This window comes from Monopterus albus, unplaced genomic scaffold, assembly GCF_001952655.1.
Source record: "Monopterus albus unplaced genomic scaffold, M_albus_1.0 scaffold1.1, whole genome shotgun sequence".
Taxonomy (NCBI): Eukaryota; Metazoa; Chordata; class Actinopteri; order Synbranchiformes; family Synbranchidae; genus Monopterus; species Monopterus albus.
Window position 1 is genome coordinate 3,959,684 of NW_018127881.1, and position 24,372 is coordinate 3,984,055.

The window sequence follows — 24,372 nt, forward strand, 5'->3', positions numbered from 1 at the left end:
AAAATTGGGTAAGAATCTCAGCAAATACCAAATTTTGTAGGACTCTGATCGGGATCTTGCCATAAAAGAATAAAAAAAGAAAAGATGAATGTTGCCAGTATTTTAAGCACCCTATTGCCTCTGAAGGTTTTTTTTTTTTTTTTTTTTTTGGGGCAGTCCCTGCAGTGTGTACCTACCTTTTTGCATGCTAAACCACTGGTGTCTGAGATGCCCTTGTGGGAGCGGGCCATCATCACACCCCTATGTGACGTGCAGGCTTTCACAGCGTGCTTTGTGTAAGGTGAGAAAACTGGGAAGTGCTATGATGTACTCTATCAAGAGTGAGTTCCGAGGACTGCTTTGAGCCATGAGATGAGAAAGATGACTGTACAGATGAAAGTTTTTCACTGTATTAAATTAAAATAAAACTTTTGAATAAAAGATGGTGAAAGGGTTTTTAATTTACAATAGGGTATCTGGGTGGTTTGCACAGCCAGTTTTTCATCCTGTCTATTTGAGAACCAGTGGAGACAAAAATAAATAAATAAATGAAAGTAAAGATGAGACCTTACAAAGCGGCATAAATTCTTTAGTACACCATGCACTTGAGGCTAAATCGTAGTTAACATAAGTTGGCAGTGGACCTTTTAAGAGGTCCCGGTATTTAGCTGTGAGGAGTAAAGCAGGGGGTGCGACGGGGTCTTATTTAGCTCTTCAGTAGCCCCACTGTGTTTTTGTCCGTCCTCTAGCAGGCAGATCATTATTTCATTGAAGAGCATAAAAGGAATCGAAGGAATTTTAATGAGTGCAGCAGTCCCGTTTAAGATGTGACAGACTTGGTGTCAGTGACAAAAAGTGTGATTACTTCAATAAATAGCGCCCACTAAATCCCAAGGAATGGAGTTAAATAATTGCACCAATAACTTAGGCTGAAGTTTCCCCACTCAGCCTATACCATTTATATGCTAACCATGTCCTGTAGGGTCCCTCCCTTTCTGTTTAATTTCAGCTATCCCTTTTTAATCAGTTTTCTTTTATCTCACAGCAGGTAGAATACAGATACAGTGTATTTATTTCTTTTAATCAAGGGTACATGTGTGTGAAGCATTAATTATTGGATGAAAAAGGGCCCACAGAACATGTTCATATTGATTTAAGTCTCTCACCCTGAGAGGATTGTTTTCTTAGGGTAGCTGAATGTGATGCGGTTCATTGACTCGTAAGATCAAAGTCAAAAGAAAAAGTCTTCCCTGACAGAAAAAAAAGAGAGAAGGACAGGGCCGGGCATGCTGGAGGGAAGGGAAAATGGAAATATAAACAGCAAGAAATCAGCCGGAGAGGCCGAGCTCGGGATAAAATCAGCTAGTTTGTAGTCACAGAGCAACATCTAACCTTGTTGTTTTGAGGACGGCTTTATTGTGAGGATGGAGCAGGTTGGTAAACCGACTCACTGTAAACTGAGAAGAGCTATAAAAAAAATCCATAAAGGTGTACATAGTGGCATATTATAGCCAGGAATGTAGTGTGCTGTATCTGGTGGAAATCTGAAGTATCTAATGTACCCACCTAAGTATCTTTATGGCTGTACAGTGCCAAGAAAAATCCCCATGGCCCTTTTAGGTAAAGTATTTATACTTCTCATGACTGGGACGGAGGCACTGGCTTACATAAATAACACTCTCAGGTTGCCCCACTGTGGGTTTGGGGGCAAACCACCCACACTCGATTCAGTTCCTTCCAGTAATCAGCGCCGTCTCGTTTGACCCATTTAGTGTAACATTGTGCTTACCCAGCTGGAATGATTTCAGCCTCCTTTGGCCTCCCCTGCTATTTCCTCCCAAGCAAACTACCCAAATGAGAAATCCAAGGTACTGATGAACAGGCAGGCTGTTGGTAAACATTTTATATTAAGCTTTTTGAACATAACTTGAACTCTACATTGCTGCTATTGTCATAATGGAGGTGCCGGTGCCTTGGTTTGTGATGCTGCAGCAGTAGGCTGCCTCTGATCTTTGTGACCCCCAGAGAAGGGTCCAGAGGCCTGGCTGCCTATGGAGAATTTAGATCAGCCTCCTACATGCGCTGAACCCTGTCCTCTCCGCTCATTACCTCTCACTTTCACTTACCAGGGGGTGGTGGTGATGCTGAATAAACCTCCCGTTCGACATTTGATGACTCCTAAGGAGAATGTGGAAGGTTGCTGATGCACACTGAAGAAAATGCAGCAGGTAATTCTGCAACAGTCTGGCTTTGTGTATTTTTAGTGTTATCAATCCATTTTGTTGTTGAGGATGGAGGACTTCTCTGTTGTAGCCTTTCAGTGTTAGTTGATGAACAGCTCTCTAGCGTGTCAGCTGCTGTAATTGCCTATATAAGTACTATTTCCATAGTCAGTCAAACTGATGGTTTATTTTTATCATTTAGGAGATGCAGTGCATCAACTAGATAAGAATTCTCTCGCCCCCTACTAAAATACGACACCTTTGCAAAGTTAACTGTTAATGAATACCAGTACATAACATTGGGAGCAGTTTATTTGCCCTTGGGGCCAGTGTTCAGTGCTTTAGTAGTCTGGCTTTGTCTCTGGGCTGTGAAGTGTTTTTCACAGATACATAGTAATCAGTTACACCATTAAAAACAGATGGAACGAAGTCATTGCTTTGGGAGTCTAAAGTCTTTGCACTGAACTCGACTGAAGTCCTACAGTCCTAAACAAATCCTTACTGTACACTGATCAGCTGCAACATTAAAAACCACTGGCAGGAAGTGAAAAACTGTGATTATTATTATTATTTTTTTTACAGTGGCATGTTTGCAGATGATGTTAAGGCCACTTGAGTCGTAATTCTTTTTTTGATTTAGTTGAGTCACAATTCATTTGAGTCTCCCTTGATTTCAAGGCATTAAAACCGAACACAGACTGTGGCACCAGAAACATTCTACTTTAATGGTGTCCATCCATTTAGTAACAATATTCTTGCAAATGTGTTACAACTTTGCTTCACAGTATTGTCTCATTAAAAGTGAAGTGTTGTTTAGGGCATTCTCCTGAATGCACCAGGCTGAAATACGACAGAGCAGTCCACATTTATAACAAAAAGTGCAAAAGTGCAGCAGTATTACACACCTGCAGAGGTGGATTTACTCTGTATTCAGGTTGTCCAGCTGCGCAAGCTCAAACAAAGCCCACTTCATCATAATAGTGCTCTGTCACAGTGGATTGAAAGCCCTTGTAATGAATAATTATAGCGGGGGGAGTGAACATGGTGGAGAGGCGGGGTGGTGGGCTTCTGTCGTAAAAACAGGTACGTGTCATGAATTATACATTTGGAGAAATGCCACCCTACATCAGATTTATGCATTTCAGTTTGTAGTCACAAACTGCCTCTTGTTAGGCAGATGAATCTAAGACCCGAATAAAGGTAAATGAGGTAAAACTATATAATGTACTTTAGTGGTCGTTTTCGAGGAACATGGTGTGTTTTTAGATATAAATTGGTGGAGGAATCCACCTTTGGAGTATTTTGTTAATTATGCTACCTAGAGATTAATTAGAGAGGACACATGCGCTGTATGCACACGCTGCCTTGCCTGTGCAAAGGTGGTGTTAATTATACACAAACCACCAGCACACATGCACAGGCTCTCTCTGCTGTCCTTGCTTGAAGCTATGCTCCCTGTACTGTGGGTCACAGAGGTGGAACCAACAAACCGTAAAGCTTGGACTTCCAGCTCAACAGCTCTGCCAGTCCCCAACATCCCCCTGGCCTTGACAATATACTCCAGGACCAAAGGGCACCTGGGTCAACTTATAAAGAGTGATGACCTAACAAAGCTTTCTGTCCTACAAGTCTGGCTACAAAAAAACAAATAAAATTCCTGAAATGAATGGATCCTGTCAAGTGATGCCAGGATATAGCCCTTTGGCTACATGGCACCACTTGTCACTTTCAATGGCACTTCCACTTTTTAATGTCCGCTGTGGTACAGACAGATGGTTTGCAGGCAGATTAGACGCATTATTACAAAAAATAATCCAATATCATGATATAATTATCATACTTACAAAACAGCTCCCCTCCTACAGCAGAAGATCTGGAGAGGATGAGATTTTGAAACTGCATAAACATACATATTTCAGAAAATGCAATTGATAAAGTTGGTGTTTTATTTTCTTGGTATCAGGGCACATAGTTAGGTGGTCTCATTCTGAGCTTACATTATCCTAAATTTGAACATTTCCAAAGAAACAAAGGTTATTTTATACAGTATATTACATTTATACATACTTTATGTACTGTATAAAAGTATTAGGCCACTGTTAGTTTGGCTGTTTTAGTAAGGTTATAATGATCATTTATCTTTATTTCTCAATCTCTTTATTAAGATATAACCAGAAAATACAGGAAACATGTATGCAATATTAAGAAACACAAAATGGCTTCTAGTATCCAATGTCAGTGTTTAGTGTGACCTCCCTTTGCACTTAGCACAGCTTGAATTCTTTCAGGGAGGTTTTCTTAAAGTCTTGAAACCATGACAGATCCTCCACCATGTTTTACTGAAAGCACTCATTCTTCCACCTCTATCTAACTCCTCTTGTCACATACTGTCTGATAGGACCTGAAAATTTCAAACCGATTAATCGCTCCATCATCCTCTTTTCCACAGTTCTTCACTCCAGTCTTTATGAGCTATCCATTTAGATGGATACCTTAGTTCAGTCAAATCTTGCATAACCATGAATGATAGAACAAGGAGTTCTGTCATTAGCAGAGCTGATGGCCACACTGAGCCTGATGATGATCTGCAGCAAAAACAGCAACCTACGTTAGCTTTCTTGCTAAAGTTCGCTCCCAACTTACAAACATGAATTCGCATCTTGTTTTCGCTTGTTGAACAAGCCACCAAATTAGGCGTTCAGCTGATAGCTGCTGCTGTGGTCCTCATTCTTCAACACCACCAAAACCACAAGTTCATTTTCTTTCTCTTGTTCCCTGTGGTGAACAAGAGCCTGCCAGCTGTTGTCAATCAAACAGAGGCACTGACACACCCCTCCAGCTGGCTAAGGGGAAAAAGGATAATTAGCCTTTTTTTCTTTGCTTTTCTTTAATCATAGTACAATACAAAATAAATAATAAAAAACTTACATTAGTTTAGACTAGAAAAGGATGACTAAATGTGATTTCAGCTGAACTTTTAAACCTGTCATCAAAATAAAAAATTGAGTAGTGCTGTATATTACGTTTATGGTTAACTGCTCATTTGAGGAAGATAGCAATGCAAAGTGACATCAGTGAAATGTGACAAGCACATGCGTCCACGTTAAGATAAACCCAGAAGGCAGCTGTGTGGTGGAGTGCAGTGACTCATACTGTAGGTCTTATTTCTGCTCCTAGGGATAGGCTACCTGCACAGAATAACGTACAGTGTAATGCTGACAGTGTCAGTAATTGGTTGCCTTTCAGTCCTTTTTATGCTGTGATTTGAATGTGATCATCCATTCACAATCAGTGAAATCCCTCTTGTGTAATGACATGGGGTTTACAGGATGGAGGTCTTTAATCTCTCTTATTGTTGGCTTGTGCAGAAACCTTTAAAATTGTATGTGTGTATTTATGCACACATGCACCCACAAAAACATTATACTGTCTAGGGCTCTCTCTGCCTTACCTCTACCATCCTCTGCTTGTCCTTGACAGATCACATGGATATTGGCTGCCTGCTTAAGAAATAACACCTCCCATCAAGTTGATAGAGGAGCTCTGAGGAGGAGGCTTCTCGTCCTCTCTCTCTGGGATGTTTACATCAAATCCTCTAGGTCACCATCTCAGCAGTGATCATGTATTCAGTGGGGATTTGGAGGGGGAGAGGTGGGATATAAGTGCTCCTTTGGGAAATAAGGGTCACCTCTTTAATCTCCGATGCCAGCCTTGGATGCGAGTGTGTTTTTATTCAACACAGAACCAGCATGGTGTATACATTACTCGTGTGCTGTCGCTATCAGTAGTCTTACTGTTGGTATTGGTTCTTTTGTTGATGGAATAATTAGGGAGGTCACAGGCTGCTGGTGTGTAATGCAGGCCTAGTTGATTATACTGTGGATTATTGGACACATTATAGGAAATCTAAATAAGAAAACTCAATGCTGACATCTGATTGTCCTGAATTTATTTGTTCAAATAACTGAGACATTTGCTTGAATGAGATCTAAGAGGAAAATCATGCTTTGCATGTCCACATATACTCTAAGGTTGACTGACGTAATTCTCATCATCTTCCCAGATCTACATGAACAGGAATGCATGCATGCCTCTTGTTTGTGTCCATGTGCACAGAAGGGTATGCGTAAAGCATGAATTCCCCTTAAGTAAAACCAGATGCAATACGAGCTAAATAATGAACACTCTTATTTCACTTGGTGCTGTGTTGAAACTGTCCTCATGAAATTAAAATAACATTTATTACTTAACACGGCATGATATGACCTATGTTTACGTTGAGTAGAAAACAGGAAGGAGTGTGACATTCTGATACAGTATCTGTGCAAAAAGTCTGAAGGCTGAATGTGATGGTTGATGTGTGGCCTGAGCACCAGAGAAAACCAGATTGTTGTTGTCTTCCCCTAAGCTTGAATGTATGCTGTAGGTTCTGTCTGTCTTAACACAGTGCTCTCATGTCATACTGTGTATACAGTGTATGTTAACTGAGTTACTGCTCGCTGTAATTACTCCTTTACCTTCCAGTGAAGTGGTACCTTCACAGTGCAGTTGGGCTGTAAGAGAAAGCAGACAGATTTGAAGGTAATATGAGCCAGAATCTGACAAATTGAATGAGAACCTTTAAATGTTACTGTCTTTTCAGCAGAAAATGTTCTCTGTGATTTTTCTCCAGTTTTCTTTTGCTGAGCTGCAATTAATGGGCACATCTGGGTAGTGGCATCGCTGGGCCATGGCACCAGCCATAAATGCACATGTAACTGCCAGAATAAATAAAACGGCTTGAATTGGCCAACTGAAATGGTTGAAACCTCAGCACTTTAGAGCACATTTGTGCACAGAATGACTGCAGTATATGGTCACCATCTTATGAATTAGGCTAATAGTGGCTGATTCTTAAACTCTGTGACTCAAAGGCCACCTCCAGGTCTTTGGAGCTTTATAACGGGTTTTCAGATCATTGTTTAGCAATATGATCCACAACTTTACCGTTGTTTCAGTTGCACCACTATTTTCAGTTGCAGCTGTTCTCAGCAAGTAAACCACTGTACACTACCTGCTCACCTGCTATTCACATTCAACTAAGGACCCGCTGTATGATGACCTCCCAATTCAGTATAAACATAGGCAACATTTAAACTGTCACACAAACAAACAGCTGGAAGAAAACAATCTGTATTTCCTACATTGCATTTCTTAAACATCACATTCTTAATTGTTGAGTCCCTTTTAATCCAAAATACTTTATCCATGACTTGTGTTCAGTGGAGGAGTCTGTTTTTTTTTACCTGATCGCTACAGCTCAGTACAGCTACAGAGGTGGCCAGTTCACAGGGAAAACACTTTTGGATGTTTTTGACATCTGTCACTTGCCTGTTTAATGCAAAACTGAAATCTATCAAATTATCAGTCCACATTTATTCCATCTTGTTTCTTATACTTCATGTCTAATTTTCACCTCTGGTACATTTAGTGAGGCATAATCTCCACAGACAGCTGTTTAAATCACACACATCCTTTGTTAATTAATTTGGTGTTGAAAACTTGAATCGTTATGACTGATTGGGCTTCTCTCTGAATGTTTTGGTTTCTGCAGTTTACTTTCTCTCTGGAATCTGTAGCAAGCTGGGGAAATCGATAAATCGATACATAAAAACATTGCTGATTTCTTCCTGATGAGCCTACATGAAAACTGTTGTCCAGTATGTTTCTGCTCATTCAGGCCGGTGAAGACCGTTTGTCTTTCCTCTGTCCTTTATGCTCATCAGGAGCTGCTGACAGACAGAAACACCAAATTAGAGGCTGGAGTTGGTGTGGGCTGAATGGATCGAACACTTAAGTAGCACTAATGTGCTGCTCACGTCTCACTTTTAGTGTGAATGTACTACTGCTTCACCTGGTGCATGATGTCTAATGGGAAGAGAGCAGCACTTTAATGGTAATGCTTACTGGATGTAGCTGGCTGAAATGAGAATGTTGTTATAAAGGTACATCTTAAACATCTACATGTCTGTTTATGCAGGTGTATGCATTGGGTTGTTGGTCCTTCTATTAGTGTGTTAATCCAGATCGATGGATCATTGCACCCCTATAGTGACTAACCTGTGAGCACAGTGGGGCATTAAGGAGTTGGTCAAGCTAAAAAAAACAGTAAACTCCACATGAATGATGAAGTTTCTGCAATGGATGTGTACTTATAACTGTCATATCTGAGTATGCCTTACTTCTGATAACCACAATTTTCTTGTAACTAATTTGATATGATTACCTAAATATGGAAGAAAAGCACTGTTCATGTGTCTTTGTCCTATTAATTTAGGTTGTAGGTCAACAAAATGCCTGTACATGATATATGCATCCCATCACCAAATTGGCTTGTTGATCTCTATACTTTGAGACAAGGTCTATTTTATAAGATGCCCGGAAAGGCCATGAAAAGGAAACTGCAGAGATGATCAGAACACTCAGCAACCCTGGTATTTTTCCTTCATTAATGTTTCTAAATGTCTTTACAGCAACCTGTAAAGATGTTGAGAAAATGGTGAGTATGAATATGCTGTCAAGCAGCTGCAATAGGAATGGTAAATGGTCTTATACTTGTATAGCGCCTTTCTATGTTTTTACAGCACACTCAAAGCGCTTTCACATTATTCAGCCATTCACCCATTCGCAATCCCAAGCACTCACACAGTGGTGACATCACCGGGAGCAACTGGGGGTTCAGTGTCTTGCTCAAGGACACCTCAACATGTTGACTGGACAAGCCGGGAATCGAACCGCTAATCCTCCGGTTAGGAAATGACCCGCTCTACCTCCTGAGCCACAGCCGCCCCCGAATAGTACTGTAAGACTTATAAACTGCTTAAAAAGTTAAGGGAACACTCAATCATCACAGCATAACACCAAGTCAGTTAAACTTCAGGGATAACAATCTGTTTATCTGTGAAATACAAGTGATTGTGAATCAGTTTCACCTGCTTTGGTGCAAATGAAAGTGACAACAGGTGCAATGCAGAGGCCAAAAAAGACAACCAACAAAAGGGAGTGGTTTTGTATGTTATGGCCACAGATGGATGCTCTCGCCTCATCCTTCCTGACTGATTCTTCTCAAGTTTTGTGTTTTGCTAGTGTCCTTCTCATTACTGGTAGCATAAGGCAGTAGCTGCAGCCCATTCAGGTTGCACAGATAGTCCAGTTACCTGATGATGGCACATCCATACGTGCAGTTCCAAGAAGGCTTACTATGTCTCCCAGCACAGTTTCGAGAGCATGGAGGAGATACCAGGAGACCGACCGTTACACCAGGAGAGCTGAACAGGGCCATAGAAGGGCAACAGCGCAGCAGCAGAACTGGTATCTGCTCCTTTGTGCAAGGAGGAGCAGGAGGAGCACCGTGAGAGCCCTACAACATGACCTCCAGCAGCTACTGGTGTGCATGTTTCTGACCAAACTGTCAGAAACAGATTCCATGAGGGTGACATGAGGATCCATATGTCCTTTAGTACGACCTGTGCTCGCAGCCAAGCACCATGCAGCTCGATTGGCATTCTCCAGAGAACACCAGAATTGGTAGGTCTGACACTGGTGCCACCTCCTCTTCACAGATGAGAGCAGGTTCCCACTGAGCACATGTGACAGGCGTGAAAGAGTCTGGAGATGATGTGGTGAGCGTTATGCTGCCTGTAACATTATCGAGCATGACTGGTTTGGTGGTGGGTGAATGATCTGGGGAGGCATATCCTAGGAGGGCCGCATAGACCTCCATGTTGTAGCCAGCGGTACCCTGACTCCTCAGAACGATTGTCAGGCCTTACGCTGGTACAGTGGGCCCTGGGTTCCTCCTGGTGCAGGACAGTGCCCAGCTTCATGTGGCCAGGGTGTGTAGGCGGTTCCTGGATGATGAAGGCCTTGATGCCATTGACTGGCCCTCACATTCCTCTGACCTAAATCCAGTTGAGCACCTGTGGGACAATGTGTATCGGTGCATCTGACACCACCAAGTACAACCACAGACTGTCCCAGGAGCTCACTGATGCCCTGTACCAGGTCTGGGAAGAGATCCCCGAGGACACCATCAGGAGCGTGCCCAGACGTCAGGAGTGCATACAGGCACGTAGGGACCATACACATTTCTTAGTCACATTATGAGTTGCCGTGATGAAATTTCACGCACCTTGGATGAGCCTGTGAATTCTCGCTTTGATTTTCAGTGTGATTTTGAATCCAGCCCTCCATGGGTTTAGGTTGATGATTTTGGTTTCCATTGACTGTTGACATTTTGTTCTGAACAAATTATACAGTGTACTTTAGTAAAAGTTTTCAACCTGAATAATATTTTCATCAAGATCCAATGTGTGATTTCAGTTTTTCCTTAGTTTATTTGATTAGTACTGTCCTTGGCTGACTTATGCCTATTGGCTCTCTTGCATACTGTAATTCCACAGAACAGGAAGTCTCCCCCACTGAAAGTTTGCACTGTTATTTCTGACTTCACTTTCTCAGCTGCTTTGGCAGCTTTAGTGTGAAATCCTCTGGGAGCTGTTTCTACAAGAGTCACCAGCTTTTTAGGTTTGAAGCTCTTAATTATGTCGGGTGTAAATGAGAAAACTGAAGAGAGAGCTGGCGTGGCTAGCCAGGAGCCCCATGTGAGGGTGACAAAGCTTGCAGTGGAACAGTGGTGCACTCAGCCTTAGGCTCTGCACAGATGAGAAGAGGAAAGAAAGAAAAAAGTCAAAACGTGGCATAATGTCAACTCAGTAAGCTGGCAAAGCAAAGCCAATACAGTGGGACACATTACATACTGTATCTGTGCTTTTAGATGTATACTGTATGTTGTGTATGGGTTTTGAACCTTCAGTGTTACTTTCAGACCTGCTGTATTGTAGATTGATGACCTTTTACTGGCTGCAGGCAAAGCAGGACACTTTGCTTTGAGTTATTCCAGCAGCATGGAAATTTACAATTTATGAATAATACCCATTAAGGGAAGAGCTGATAAAAATATTACAGTATAATTCTTCCTACAGTTTGTGTCTGTTGGGAGTGATCTAGCTGAATTTCATATCCACCTTTCTCACCATGCAAGGTGCAGAAGCAGAGTAAAAATGGTGCGGATTAGGTGAACGATTAAACCAACTGAGGGGATAGAAAGATGATAGAGAAGCATAATAACGGAGTACCAGATTTGTCCTTGCAGCTGATTTATACACCAATGTATCATAATGTAAAAGTGCCATTGCAGCTCATCATCAGAAATATTTGAGAAGGTGTGTGTGTGTGTGTGTGTGTCAGTGTGTCATCAGCTGATTTACAACGTATAGCGAGGAGAATGAAGCAGCCCTTCACATTTGTATTGCATTATCTCAGATACACAGAATGTGCTGCAACAGTTAAGGATGTGTTCATACAGTAACGAAATTCAAATGTTAAAGGAAAAGTTTACATGCTTGTTTACCCTATTACCAAAGTTTAGCTTTACATAAACAAACCTGACCCAAAATATCCACATTAGGAGGAGGGTGTAGTAGATGTATAGCTACATAAAACCCAGGATTTCCACCGGGCGAGTGGGGTTTAATACCAGTATGTCTCGTCTTTCAAGTCGTTTTTGTTCCTAAACCTAACCAAACTGAATGCGTGGCTAAACACAATGAAACTATGACGATTTCATAATTGTAACACATGTTTATGACAGTTTCCATGACGACGGAGTGCCGCTATGCTTCCTGTCAAGTTTATGGTTGTTTCCACAACAACAATAGTCTGTAAAGCTTGTTGGTCTGAAGTATGTTGTCGTTAATGTTGGAAAGGTTCTTGCGATTCCGCCTGGCAGCGTAGGAGCTCTGTTTCAGTAAATGCTCCTATGGGTCATATGACAGGGAAGAGACAAACGACCATATGGGTCATACAGTACATGTTGGACGACTTGTTGGTGTCATAAAAACAAATATTCTGTAACAGTACTTGGGATCTGGCGGGTCTCACTGGGGTTTTTATCCTGTTTTTAACTGATGTCCTATTTAATCAAAAAAAACTTTGGAAATATCAATTCTTTAATTTGTGCTTCTAGTTTCTAAGAAACATGTCTGGCTGGGTGAACTCCATCACCTATAACATTTATTATTATTGCAATAAATGCATTGAGAAGGTAATAATTTTTGCAGCTTTGCTTCAGGGGTCTTGATGTCTTATTTTTCAGGTTGTTTTAGAGGTCTGGGTGTTCAAAGAGTGATCTAGACCAACAAACACAAAGTCTGCAGGTCACAAATTCTCTCAGATAAATGCTGAATTCAAAGGGTTTGTTTTCACAGGGCTGAAGCATGTGAGGAGCTGGAGTCAGCCAGTGAGTGGGTGACAGAAAGGGAGGGCAAATGCAGTAGAGAGGCTGAAAGACAAAGTGAGAGATGGAGTGAGCGATAGACATAAAGATGTGAGAGAGAGAGACAGAGAAGTTGAGAGAAAATGTGATTTGGTCTGGGTGTTTTGGACTGCATGCTCCATTTGCCCTCCCTGACAGAGAGGGAGAGTGACGGGCATTGGCAGGAATTGAATCAGTAGATTAAACACCCCCTCCTCCTCTTCTCTCTTCCCCTCTGTTCTCCTCACCACCTATTCTCCCATTTCTTTGACAGGGGAAATGTGGTGGAGATTGCAGGCAGAGATGTTCTTGCCAAGTGTAGCTAAGGAGCCTTTGTCACAGGTAAGATTGATTGGGTGATTAAATATCCAGCAGTGGAGTATTAGTAGCCATTCTTGACCATTAGTGCCAGGCAGCAGCAGAGATGCATTAAGAAACTGTCTGTGGTATAGCCAGAACCTCTTCTTCAAGTTATCAAATCTTCCCTGCTCTCATGATGGAATTCACTCCAGCTCTCAAGCTGCAAAATAACAGTCAAGATAATAGAAGCACAGTCCTTTACATCAAGGCCGCCCGTGAGCGGAATTGAGACCTCTCAGCACACACAGCAAAAACACATCCAACGTACACGTTCATGTACAGCAAGCGAGATGTGCGGCTGGTGCAGTGAGATTCATGCTGAGTCTGTACTTGTAGGACCACTTGTAATGACACAACCCTGTGTTACAAATTCTGCAGTTCAGAAGTTCAACTTCCATATCAAAGCATTACAAACCCAACAGTAATCCTACACCTACAGGCAAACTGCTTCAACCCAACAGAAAATGGCTCTGGCTGACAGGTGTGTAGACAGTTGTTAGTCTTGACATCATGCTAGGGCTGAAACTAATTATTATTTTCAGTAATAACTGATCTTTCAACGATTGAGTTGAGATTTGGCTAACGATACTCCAGTGAGTACTGGGTAATTACTGTTAATAATTTAATCAATTATACAGTATGCTACTGTAGGAACAGTAATGCGGTGAAGTTATTTAGAAGTTTGTTTGGCAGAGGCTGTGAAGGTCCCTACATTAACTGTACAAAAGACAGGGATGCGTGGTCTGAAAATGTACTGTAGTTTGCTGTAGTACATCTTTGTGCCTTTAGATGGCGTCTCTTACTATTTAATAAGCTCAAGATCAAAGATTTTCATTGTCAATTCACTATATGTGCAGGACATACAGAAAATCGAAATACCATTTCTCTCTCACCTAGTATTGAATGCCACACCAGTTAGGAAACTAAAATAGAATAAAACTGGAGTAAAAATTGACTAAAAAGAATAAGGAAACTACGTCAAAGTGATTAGGATAAAGATAGATAGTTGGATGCATTTGCTGGGGCTGCACAAATTATTAACTGAATGTGTGCAAAGTGGGAGCATGGGTTTTTGTGCTCACTGTGGCTGTTGACGAACACTGCAGCATGAAGTTGTGAAAATTTTGCTGAGTTGTTATTGGGCAGCTGTATAGTTTAGCTAGCCATCTGAGGCTCCTGCTAATGCCAAACGTCCATCTTCAAAAGAAGCAGAACAGCTTCTGTCAGACGGCAGAGAGCACCACTGTAGCTGTGGTGCATACAGGCCTTAACACCTACATTTTTGACAGCCTGCTTTATTATCACAGAAGTATGTTAAACATTGCACCCATGTGATTACAAAAGGAAGGCGTGCACTGTGAATGATTACACAGTTTTTCCGCTTAGGTTTTAACTGGTTGAATTGCCGTTGCCTATTGACTCTAATGAAGTGGTCTCTTGACAACCTGTATAGCAGATTAAAAAGCATGGTTGTAATGGTACAATTATGTGATGAGTGACTTGATTAAAGAGGACAATATGGATTGTTTAGTCAGCTTTTGTGCTTGTTTTGTTGTCTGCTAGAAGCAGTTTTTAAGGTGTAGCTGAACTGGTGGTCACTCTTAGTACAATCCAACAAAATAAGAAAATAAAAACCACTTTGCCTGTTTGCCCATTTATTGTTCAGTGCATTTGCTGCATAGCTCTTGTATGTCTGGAGTAAGCTCAAGCAGTGGAAGATGACTGGCTTGTGTTTTTTCCCATGTGCCCTTTGATATCAGTGCTTTGATCTCGATGTCTGTGAGGTGGAGTTAGAGACTCTGGTTAGATAACTATTGTTGGAAATCGATGGAGTCATGCTGGAGGGGTCGAGCTTTACTGTAGAAACGGTCACATTTGTAGCTGTAGCCTTGTGGAGTCGTTTCATGTGGCTGGAATAGTTTTTTATTGACATAACTGGTTTGTGTCCCAGCGTCTACCTTTCAAAACTTGTGGACCTGCATTGCAAAAGATGTAACTAGGTTGCATATTGGATCTGGACTTGAATATGTGTCCAAAAAAAAGTTTGTATATTTGAGTAGATAAAATGATAATAAAGTTCCTGAGTGTTGAAGTTCTACCAAGACCAATTTTTATTTCTCCTCTTTGATGGCAGATGGAAATGATGCTTTTATGTATTGCAATTTAGCAATAAACAGAATCGTGTTATATATTAGGACATAATTTATTTTTAGTCATTATCAGCTCAAGTGTCAACACTATATATTTGGTGTTGGTCTTGCATTTCGCAAGACTTGTACTGTACTCTGCACAACTTGTGTCAGCATCGTCCGACTTAAGTTTGACATCCTCTGAACCAGCACTTCTTTGTGATGAAGAGCTTTTTTCCTGCAGCCAGCCAAAACAGTCCTGCAGCTAAATAAAAGGGACTTAAGCCACAGTGTCCTTAGGCAAGCAGGTAAACCTCTTCGCCATGCACAAGTCTCCAAGTTATCGCAGATAACATTGATGCCCCATGCTGACCTTTACTTCGAGGTGGTTACGCTGACCTGGAAATTCCACAGTGCTGATTGGTTTAACGGCTGAAGATGCAATCTGCTGATGAATACTGAAAAGGTCAAGGCAGCCTCTCTGAAGCAAAGCCTTTCCATTGGGTTACATGCTGTCTAAAATGCATCTGATAATGCCTCTATCTCTGTCTGCCTCTCTCACACTCAGGTTTCCTTTCTCTGTTTGTTGAACGTCATGTTCTCTGTGCAGCTTGTGTAGCACTCTCCTCTGGTGACTACTCATTAGGCTCTGAAATGATATTTAGGAAACAAAATATGCTCTGCCCTCTGGAGCACTTGGTTTTTCTGTTGACAAAGATAGTGGTCAGATTATTTGAACAAGGACTCCTCATATTCATACTGTAGGCATACAGAGCTTGTTTGTTTTTCAGGCAGATGTTAAGGCAATTTACAGATCTTTTTTTAATAAGGAGTCAAATATCTCAGTATAATGTCAAAGAAGTTGCAAGTGGTGATGACGCCGCAGATAATTATCAACTAGTTCTGCAACTTTTAAGCTGATTTTTAGACACTCATCAACGCCGATTCCAGCAGCAGCAGCAGGCAGTTTAAAAATTTAACCGTTAGAAGTTAAGGACTCTGAAGTAGTTTCTGAACAAAACAACAAAGTAGTCAATATTGAGCCTAAAGTGACCAAAACCTCAGCCCCAAATGTTGCTCCGTATTTGTTGGATGTGTAAAAAAGGGGGTGTTGTATGCTAACATGTTAGCTGAAACTTTATACAGTGAAACTGTGAAGCTTTAATTACCACTGAGCAGTCTACCCAGTTTATGGTAGTCCAAAATATCATAGGAGTTTTTTTTAAAATGTGCCTCTAGAAGATAAAAATGTTGCTTTTGTTCATTTATTTTACATTTCCACCCACCTGATACCCATCCTGCTTTTTGTTAACATTTCCATAAGGCAGAATAGATATTGGTCCCCATTTGCACCTTGTAATGTTGATACAGTATATCTCACTCAGGGCCTAAATGTCACTCCAGGCAAGTCGAGGCCTTTTGGTAATGGCGCATGGTTGCAAATGTCAGGAAAAGTGCAGTGCTGATGAGTGACTGTTGTCTGGCAAAGTACGTGGCTCTGGTGCAGAATGTCTCTGATATGGGGAAAGAACTGGTTCCTTTATGTGAATTGGATATACTGTATGTGTGTGTGTGTGTGTGTGTGTGTGTGTGTGTGTGTGTAAGGATTTATGTAAGTTGTGCTCTTCATCATATTCTGTACATAGGTCAGGTGTAAGTTGTTTTTATCCATCTCTGTAGAAATGGGGTAGAGGGCTTTTAGGGGAGTTTTTCCCTAATCTGATTCAAGGGTGTAAGGACAGAGGACAGGTATGGTGTGCTGTACAGATCATAAAGCCCCTCGAGACAGATTTGTTATATTGAGCTATATGAATTAAAAGTGACTTACTATCAGAAAAATCCTGACAGGCGATGAAATTACAGTGCACATCCTCTGCTGTTATCAGATTGGTACAGACTTGTGTTCATACAAGTGGCATCTATACAGACTTTTGTGATTTCATATGGTCCTGTAAAATTAGGTGCCAGGTGAATGAGCTTATACAATGTACAATGCTCACTGAGTCCAGTTTTATAGCTTTATGGTTGAAAATCCTAAGTATTTCTTTTTACTAGAAAGTTTCTAAATAAGTACAACCACAGCTTAAAGTTGGAAAAAAATCGTATCTGTATCAAGCTGGCTCAGCTAGTGCAGCTCAGTCACAGTAGTTTCCTCTGATTCTCTTTATTTTCTCTCTACTGTTCTGTTTTCTCCCCCATGGCATTTTGTTCAGCATTGTACACACTTTCATTCAGTAGACTTTTAAAGAAGGAAAGTAACTGCAGTTAGAAAACAGTTAGAGAAAACTGGCCCATTAGCTTAGAACTCCATTACTAATGGTAAAATAGGTTAATGTAATTAGTTCTAGAGATGTATTTGGACTATCAGCTCCAGTCTCATTTGAAATCCTTTCTTCTTTTCAGTTGGTACAGTTTTCCTTTTTGACAGATGAGAAAAAATAAAGTAAGCCTTTTCTATAGATAAACACAAATACGTAAATCCTCTGCCCTTTATTACCTTCAAATTCACTTCTAAAGTATAATTGTTGACTACAAAGCAAAATGTTGGCCACCTTCATGAAACTGTTCCTGCAGCTGAAGTCTTTTTTTAAAGATTTCTGCACCATCTTATTTTTACTGTTGGCTCCTAAGCCCTACCACCTTGACTCTGAACAAGATAGAATGCCGTAATGCTGCCTGATCCTCTGTGACATGTACTGGGTCTCGTCTGCCTTCCTTTTTTGTACACTTTAAACCTCAGCTTCCTTCTTACTGCTGAGTGAAATTCCATAGTAGCCATGACAATCTATATGGGAGGAATAATTTTTCTCTTACTCTCCCTTGACTCCTTTCTCTCTCCTCAGTACTCGTCTTGCCTTCCAAGGCCTGAGAATGGTTCTGACTTCAGAGGGATACTGTATCTCCCCCTCAAATCCGTGGCTTGCTCCCTGCCAGTGCAGAGTTAGCCTTTCCTTTCATGCCTTGCCCCTGGGATTATCATATCAATCTGCGTGACCTGATTACCATGCTGTGGTTGAGTGCCAGCGCAATGGATCAAGCGATCCCTCCATTGCGGCCGTCTAATTAACAATAGCTTGTCATTGCAGCACTCCCTTCACTGAATCCTCCTCAAAATGTAGTTTGGCAACTATTCTTTCCTCATCCAGAGGGCTCTGATAGGTCAGTGCACACAGAAAGGATACAGCATATGCAGTGCACAGTAGGTTGGATGGATGACTTCTCCCGTAGATTTGCACTGCGTGCTGCTTTGTAATGGGGCTGCAGTTGTAAATTGGTTGTAAGTCGATTGATACAATGTTCATAACTGAAAATGTAGATAATTATTTCTGTTAACACAGTGGAATGACAAAATACTATTTTGATAATAGATTAAATATTTGTCATTTAACAAGCAAAAACTCAAACTTAGCTCATTATTTGTGGAGATTTGCAGCCTTTCTGTTTTCTCTGTTTGGTTTTTGGGTTGTTGGTCAGACAAAGCAAACTAATTATTTTATCTTGCCTGTGACATGTACAGTATTTGTCACAGTTATTGGCCAAATGATAAACAGATAAATTAAGAATGAATTCATAATGAAGATAATAGTGAACTGCAGCCCTAATTCATTGGCCATGTGTTCATTTGTCCTAAACCAAATATTAATGGGATTCAGCTTAGAGAATTTGCTACTCTTGTGTTCTGTATAGCGCTGTGGATTTTTATGGGGTGTGGACAAATCAAGTAGGATTGTTTTCATTATTGGTTACTCTGCTAATAGTTTTTTTTTTTTAGTTTGATTTAGACTATTTCAGAAAGTGGTGAAAAGCTGCCATTCCAGTTTCTCAGAGCTCAAGGTGATGTTTTCAAATCTCTTGTTTGCTGGAACAAGTGAAATTCTGCTTATCCAGAATGTTCACATTTACAGGCGTCGAGGAAAACTCGCTACTGTGAGGCAACGTGCAACGAGGATCAAATTCTAGCTGAAACTCTGCTGATTCAGTACAGGGTCAACAGATTTGGAATAAAGAAAAAAAAAAACATCAAAAGTTACTGAACTAGATCTTGAAGAAAACTGCTGAAATGTGTTTTTTCATGAATGACTTTAAAACTACTAATGATATCAGTGTGATGGTAGAGGTAGGTTTTCATGGTCAGGGAATCATATCATGAGGGTCAAACTGCCATTGCTTTTAGGTCTAATGGCTTTATGAGGACAGTGATCTGCCTGAATGAAGGTATAAATAATGAAGAAATTAATGAACATTGTTAGTTACAGCCTTGCTGTGTCGCTCAGCCTCATGGGCTGCTTGATCCCCTGCTGGAGCATCCATGCTGAATATAAATGCAGCCTTGGTACAGTGTTGCTTTGGATAAAATCATCTGCAGAAACAGGATACAGCAGTGTTGTGGTAGTCGGCACGCTCACGAGCACACTGGTGTGTTCTGATTATGAGAAGTAGTAACTGGCATTATGATGTGATCAGGTTTCGCACTCCTCTGGATGTTGGAGGGAACTGTTCATGTGGCCTGTCATTAACAGGTGTGTAATTAATTCTCCATGATGAGTCTGTGGAACATTAATCCGGGTTGACCGTGTGGTGGTCCACTCTGTGCGACTTAAATGACGACAGCTAGCCAGACGTGTCCTTGTCATCCTTGTGTCTGTGTGGCCTCATTACTTCTCTGGCCAGCGACACCTCTCCTCCTCTTCCCTGGTGCAGTGTACCCCTCTCATGGCTGGAGGTTTATTTGTGTTGTTTGGGTTTAGTCTGAAGCATGTGAGGGCGGTCCAGCTATTTTTATTGGTCTTGAACTCAGTAAAGGTGAATTGTTGCCATAAGAAAAAAAGATGTTTTTGTGTGAAAAGTAGATATGACTTCATTAGGCTGCATAAGTTATGCATAAGGACGAAGCTGTTTGAGATGTCTACCTGCTGTCAATAAATACATGTGAATTATTTGGAACAAATGGAGAAATTAACAATGTCCCTCAATTAGCATCTTAGCATAAGTGATTCTCAAGAAAAGATGGAATAATAAATCACTGCCGGTCTCCTTTTATATTAAAGATCCACCTACATTATCCACCAAGCCGTCTCCCACTCTCTGCAATGCTTTTTTCATCTGCCCTTTGTATGCTTTTCATTACCTATCTGCTCCTTCATGACATACCAGTAATAGCCTGGGAGGCATGCTGGTAAACAGTTTTGACAAATTAAAATCACCCAGTTCAAGTGGAGAGACCACAGCTGTACACCAAGGGAGGGCGCTAGCTCAAGTACACGCTGTGTAGTTATCAACTGTGTTCACAGCTTTACCCAGTGAGCTGTGGCTACACAATGGTTCATTTTACTGAAATCTACACCGTTAAGCCTTAAATAATGGCCTGCTTAAATGTGTCATTCATGAGAATGTTAAGAAAATGGAGTGGTGGTAAAATTATTAAATTCGTTTCATGAATCTCATCCTTTTCTGCAGTGATACATCTCAGGCTTCTGGGCTTTCACCGCGGGTCAAAATGACAGGGCATGCAAGACAGATTGAAAAGTAATCCATTAATGATGAAAAACATTAATCCAGTAAATATAAAAACATGTTTGTGACAGGCATAATACAGCGAAAATCAGTTTATTTATTCTCAGACCACTATTCATTATTTTCCCTCTGTTTTACAGTGTTTACAGTAATATCGCTAGAAATACAAGATGAAAAAGCTATAAATAATCTATTCCTATCACTAGGAACTTCAAGATGAACAGAAAGTCATGCTTTTGATATGCAGCTATACCATATTGACTGCAAAAAAGCAGAAACAGTTACAAAAGTAGAGTACAATGCTGTTGAAGATGATTATTCTTATAAAAATTCAAGATGAAAACATATTTGGCTTTACAGTGTTACCTGGGATTTGTCATTTGTGCCACAAAATGCTGCGCTACAGTTGTTAACTGTACAGGATCATCATTGCAAAAACATTCTTAACTTCCCGCTTGACAAAATCACTTCCCATTCAAGACACTATCCATCTTAATTTCCTATCATGGCTCAGTGACAGGGGCTTCCATCATGTGTCATTATTGGTGCATGAGACAACTCAGCGGAACAATCCGCCACTCTGGGAAATGCATCAATCACAGACACCTTGTCCCACCCTGACAGCTCGGCTCAGAGACAACAGGATCTGTGTGTCCCCGTAAGAACACACTTGAACCTGAGCTATATACCGTAGGCAATTAAGATTAGGAACTGAATACATGACAGCAGTAATACATGCATGAATGGCTGTCAGGCTTTACTCTGTCTGACAATTTCGACAAATGAAGTGGGCATAGCTGTCAGAGCAAAGCCTGAGCAGAGACAGGTGTTAGGACCCACAAATGCAAGAGTAGAACACTGAAGTAATAATGTAAATGAATAAGTCTGTTTACAAGATAAAAACTGCTAATTGATAAAGCAGAGAGATGCCTTGCAACATGCTGTAAGATGCAAATGAAACCATCAATTGACAAAGCATTAAAATACAACTGAACACAATCCATATGAAGTGACATTTATATACTTGATAGTAAGCCTCAAAATGATCACATAGGTTTCATTTTAAAGAGCTATGTCATTGAGTTTACACATGAAGGCAGTTCATCACATGTACAGCACACAACCTGTAGATAAAATAGTATAATCTTATCTGTGGTACTGAAGGCAGGTTTTTATTAATTGTCACAAGCTAGGTGCATGGGATTTGCATGGTGTTGCTGTTTAAGAGGCAGGGAAGGTCTAACGCCATCTTCAGATTGTATGGGATAAAAGGAAGACATGTCAGCAAAATGCAAACCTTCATATCATTGGATAATGATGACTGAAGATTGTTGTATGATTGAGTTCGTTTGTCAGGGTTAGGATGAAGTGCACTGGTGATATAGTGTAGGTATATCCTAAGATTTACTCTAATATGATCAGTGGTTGCAATGTTAGCTAATATTACCAAGGTTTAGACCAGTGGTCACTAGTTCAGTAGTTTTTCTTCAAGTGCCAGGTAGTGAATTCTCATTTTTAAAAGATTGAAACCACAACTAGAACAGCAAAACCTAACATATTGCGCAAAAAGGTGGAGATGTTCTTGATTTCCCAGTCACCAGTGAGGTAGATGACTCAGGGGGGTTGTAGCTGACGGGGAGTCCTGGCTGACATTCAAACTAATTTCATGGATGTTGTATATTTTAATAAATATACAATGGGGGCAGGGGGCATACTGATAAAAACTAGAGAATTCAAAATTGAGTGTTGCGTGGGTCATCTTTTAGATCTAAGATGCTGTGACTTGGTTTGACTTCAATTAAATCCTGGGGGAGGCTTCCTAGTCAATCTGTAATCTTTATCAAGGCGCTGCCTCTCAGATCTCTATCTCTCTCTGTGACCCATGGGAAATGGAGACTACTTTCATGACAATGATTTGGACTCTGTTATTTTTGGCTTGCTCCTCGCTCTCCTCTGCAACAATGCTGTGACTCTATTGACAACCTCAACCTTGAGCTCCAGTCCCAACTCTCTTGGTTTATATTTTCAAACCAAGCCAGAAAAGAGGTTGAATTTGTTTTTCGCTGCAGGAAATGAGTCAGTCATTCCTTTTATTCACCTGGGAAATTTAGGAGCTCTGCACCTGATCATTCATGACTTAAAAGACAAATATTTTAGCTCCCGAAATATCAAGTTTTTCTGTTGAGCAATGAAATGATTCACATGCTCTAGCCATTTAAAAAGAAGCCAAAGAAAAATGTACCTAATACACAAATGCGTGCACACAGACACACAAACCTGCTATTGGAGCAGCTGCTACAGAACAGACTCAATCCTCACCATCTCCCTTAATCTCTGGCTCTCCTCCCTCACTGGAAACTGTCCTCTGATGGTTAATTACAGGCTTTGATCTGGGTTTGTTCCATCTGCATGATATTTCACGTACTGTAATTGTGCTGAATATTCACAGGGCTTTGCAGCTGAGTCCTAGCTCTGCCAACCTGCATGAAGTGTCTTCATTTATGTGCACAGGCTGTCTGCGTTTAGGGCTGAGGAGATGTGTTGACTTTAAATTGCATCAGGAGATACTGGATACTGTGAAATGCACCAAACAGTGCTTGGATAGCAGATCTGGAAGGAGGATGAGAAAATGTCCTCCTATGGACTTTCAGAAAATTAAATCCATTATTGCAAAATCAATTCCTTAAAATTCTCCCTCAACACTGAAACCATGCATTTACTTGGCACATGAGATGAATGATGTTTCCAAATCCCTTAGCCTACAGTACAGGTACAGTATATCTAGTTTAATCACTGGTGTATACTGCCTATGCGTGTGTTTTTTAAGCTTTAGCATACAGCAGTTACCTGTACAACGGGGGTTGTGGCTGAAAGGTTGCCAGTTCAAGGCCCCTAACAGGGTATTTTGCAAATTCACACACTTTTTAGCTGAGGGACGGTGGCTCCTCTCTACGAAATGCTTTGTACGTAGTTTGGCACATGATGGATTTCAGAGCGGTGCTTTTTCCATCTCCTGACTGCAGAGATTGCCTGGGGATGCTGGCGGGTCCCTGACAAGCAGGGCCTCCTCCATGCCTCACCTTGATCAACATTCAGTGTTGCCCCCTGAATCCATCACGGCCTGTGACAACATGCTCCATTTTGGGTTTTTTTATATCATAGTGGCTGCTGCAGGTAGCTGCTGCGGGTGGTAATAATGAGGATTATGATGTAGTGGTGGTCTCGAAAATAGATAGAGAACCTTTTATTGAAGTTTGATGTATACAGTATTTTTGATTAATAATAAATAGATAGACTGATCATTTAAGTCGGTGTCAGGGCTGTGGGAGGGTGAATAATCTACTATACGAGACCAGGCATGCATGTCCTGAAGCAACCACAACCGCTAGCTGAACCTTTTTTTTGTAAATTTCCAGCTCTGAGGATGAATCATGAAGAGGAAATCTCATGTCCTTCCTGTGTCCTGCTGGAACCATAAAGTGCATTTAAATATAAAACCATAATACAGCAAATGGAAACAGCCATGGTTACTTGCATGCAGTAGTAGGACTATCCCCAGCTTGTGATTCTATTTTATTACATGCATTCAAGTCACAGAGATAATCTATTAACCTGCGGAACTGAGACTTGCAGAATGTTTTAACCCTGTACCATTGTTTCATAAGACTCAATCAAATTCTGAGGGTAGGCTGTTCTGTCAATGCTACATCAAAAATAATTTGGTGCTGTCTGGGAAAATCATCCTTTTAATTGGTTTCTTGGATAAGTCTATACTTCTCATATATAATAAAAAATAAAATGACTGTGTTTTTGT

The 24,372-nt window shown here is 40.9% G+C and overlaps 1 long non-coding RNA gene across 3 annotated transcripts in view; it reads left to right on the forward strand.

The window, feature by feature from the left end:
* Positions 1-24,372, forward strand: part of LOC109954743 (uncharacterized) — a 41,593-nt gene that overhangs the window by 14,133 nt on the left and 3,088 nt on the right. The window contains exons 2-3 of one of the 3 annotated variants that reach the window (XR_002274193.1): positions 157-280; positions 2,109-2,207. This is a non-coding gene — a long non-coding RNA (uncharacterized LOC109954743). Of the gene's footprint in view, positions 1-156; positions 281-2,108; positions 2,208-12,829; positions 12,898-24,372 lie in introns of all 3 variants that reach the window. The other 2 variants (XR_002274187.1, XR_002274186.1) reach the window with 2 other exon arrangements.